Consider the following 3380-nt stretch of genomic DNA (forward strand, 5'->3'; position numbering starts at 1 on the left):
ATAGCGATCCTTGATGAACACCTGCTCCAGAGCGCTCAGGACCTCAGACTGGTGCGAAGGTTCACCTTCCAATAGGACAACGACCCTAAGCACACAGCCAAGACAACGCAGGAGTTTCTTCGGGACAAGTCTCTGAATGTCCTTGAGTGGTCCAGCCAGAGCCTGGACTAATTTCCCAATGCAAAATACACTTTTACTGTGCTCTGTTTTAAGCGGTTTTAACAGTTGCAGCCTATAGGAGTTTTCAGTAATAACAAGTTTGTGGCGTCTGTCTTCTGTTTACACAAAGGTGTTCAGAGACAAATGGCAGTGTAGGTGATCACCATGGCAATAAACTCAAGAAATCCAACCTTACTAAAACGCATCCTCTCTGGCTCTCTCTCTTCAGGCCTACTTTCTGGGGGCTTCCCAGTCAACACATTCATCCTTGGGCTATCCTCTACTCTCTTCACTGCCCTACTCAAACTCTGGTAATATCAACCTGTCTCTCTCTCACAGTTGACACACAGTGCTTTCTCTATCCCAACTGTACACTCCCTCTGACTATGCCCTCTTGCACATTCCTCACATCATGGGATCTGCCTTCTACACACTGCTGCAACATGTCCGAATCCATGGCACCTAAAGCACCGAAGCGGCTTCGGAACATAGGCCCTCACAGAATAGCAAATATGACCTAGCCTGACCTTCTCAGGTAGAAACTCTGTGTCAATGCTCAACAAGACAGACAGGGTATTCTCAGTTTTGCCATTTCCACCGGGTATACGTCTCACCAAACGGCGGGCATCAGAACACTAGGAATATTGTTTTTCACTTGATCCAACTCTACACTCAAATCTACCCCACTGATCACCCCTTTTAGCGGTATCTACTCCGGAGAGCAAAACACACCACAGGTTGAGCCCCGAGCCACGGGAAGCGACTGCTTCCTCTGGCAGGCAAATACAAAAAATGTGAACCTTTCCACTTCTCGAAACTTTCACAGATGTAACCACTCCCAGTTCGTCCTTTACCCAGCTTGACACAACGTTTGGGTTGGCAAAAAAACAGGAATCCACTCTTTCCAAAAATCTCACTCCTACCGGTCCAAAATCATCGCTGGTAGGAATCAGGGCAAACGTCAGAGGACTCTACAACACCTGTCGCAGCATGAAGGCACGTTATATCCTGGACCATCTGAACTTCAGAACACTTACCACTGCAGACTTGCTCCATTTCGAGATCATCAAGGTTCTCAATAGAGCATGAAGACCTATAAGTATGATTACTTGGTTTGTAATCAGGAGACGAAGGTATGTACACCTCGAACAAAGGTGTATACTCAGGAAGCGAATCTCTGATCTTAACAGCGTCATTCTTACGCTTTTGAGTCATCGCCCTTCCGACTTCCTTACCTCCTCGCTTCACTCACTCAAGCAAAGGGTCGCCATGTCCTGATGGAATTATGGATACATTTGATGTTCTTAAAGTCATCATCACTCATCTACAGCAACGTGGAAGAATGAAAGAACAGTCTAGCTTACTACTGTACAGTTCCCATTCATTTGCTCTACTAAGTTGAATGTGGCAGTGGTGGCACCTTTCTATCCCTTCCCTGCTTCTTCAGTAATCAAGGTATAGGTCTACTAGCTAGCTACATGGCCTTACTGTGTGGCTCTCACTAACTCTTTTGTGTTGTATCCACTCAATGAAAAGGCTGTGTGTGTGTACTGTTACCGCAAACTTTAAATTATATCCAACCAGGCATCCAGCCTAGGATTCTCCTCCATTGTCCATTCATTCACTCACACACACACACAAATACTCAATGTGTACATTCTCATCCACCTGAACTCAACCCTGTTGATTTTGTATTGATTTGAACGTGTTCCTTATTGAGGCTGGGTTGGGTTCATTTAAGTGATAATGCCAGAGAAGCCTGTGTTTGGCAGACATATTATCTTTTCTTATTTCCCAAAGGGCCTTGTGGCGTTGGGCCAGCCTGTGAGGTGGTGGTCTTTGTGTGATTGTCTAGGCAGAGAGCCAGAGGCAGGACGAGCCTGCAGTGGAGTTGTTGTGGGTGTTGAGTAAGTGACCGTGCCAGGCTATTTCCGGGGACAGTAGAGTGCCGAGTAGATAGCAGATGAGCCGCTCTGCTCTTTCCTCGATACAGACACTGGTAGACAGCCTCAGCAACGGACACAGGAACCGGTGAGGAATGGATGAGGGGGGACAACACACAGATATACAGTGGGGAGAACAAGTATTTGATACACTGCCGATGTTGCAGGTTTCCTACTTACAAAGCATGTAGAGGTCTGTAATTTTTATCATAGGTACACTTAAACTGTGAGAGACAAAAATTGTATGATTGTATGATTTTTAAGTAATTCATTTGCATTTTATTGCATGACATAAGTATTTGATACATCAGAAAAGCAGAACTTAATATTTGGTACAGAAACCTTTGTTTGCAATTACAGAGATCATACGTTTCCTGTAGTTCTTGACCAGGTTTGCACACACTGCAGCAGGGATTTTGGCCCACTCCTCCATACAGACCTCCAGATCCTTCAGGTTTCGGGGCTGTCGCTGGGCAATATGGACGTTCAGCTCCCTCCAAAGATTTTCTATTGGGTTCAGGTCTGGAGACTGGCTAGGCCACTCCAGGACCTTGAGATGCTTCTTACGGAGCCACTCCTTAGTTGCCCTGGCTGTGTGTTTCGGTTCGTTGTCATGCTGGAAGACCCAGCCACGACCCATCTTCAATGCTCTTACTGAGGGAAGGAGGTTGTTGGCCAAGATCTCACGATACTTGGCCCCATCCATCCTCCCCTCAATACGGTGCAGTCGTTCTGTCCCCTTTGCAGAAAAGCATCCCCAAAGAATGATGTTTCCACCTCCATGCTTCACAGTTGGGATGGTGTTCTTGGGGTTGTACTCATCCTTCTTCCTCCAAACATGGCGAGTGGAGTTTAAACCAAAAAGCTCTATTTTTGTCTCATCAGACCACATGACCTGCTCCCATTCCTCCTTTGGATCATCCAGATGGTCATTGGCAAACTTCAGACGGGCCTGGACATACGCTAGCTTGAGCAGAGGGACCTTACGTGCGCTGCAGGATTTTAATCCATGACGGCGTAGTGTGTTACTAATGGTTTTCTTTGACACTGTGGCCCCAGCTCTCTTCAGGTCATTGACCAGGCCCTGCCGTGTAGTTCTGGCCTGATCCCTCACCTTCCTCATGATCATTAATGCCCCACAAGGTGAGATCTTGCATGGAACCCCAGACCGAGTGTGATTGATCGTCATCTTGAACTTCTTCCATTTTCTAATAATTGCGCCAACAGTTGCTGCCTTCTCACCAAGCTGCTTGCCTATTGTCCTGTAGCCCATCCCAG

Source organism: Oncorhynchus mykiss, chromosome 18 (assembly GCF_057628025.1).
Source record: "Oncorhynchus mykiss isolate SJ-2025 chromosome 18, ASM5762802v1, whole genome shotgun sequence".
Taxonomy (NCBI): domain Eukaryota; kingdom Metazoa; phylum Chordata; class Actinopteri; order Salmoniformes; family Salmonidae; genus Oncorhynchus; species Oncorhynchus mykiss.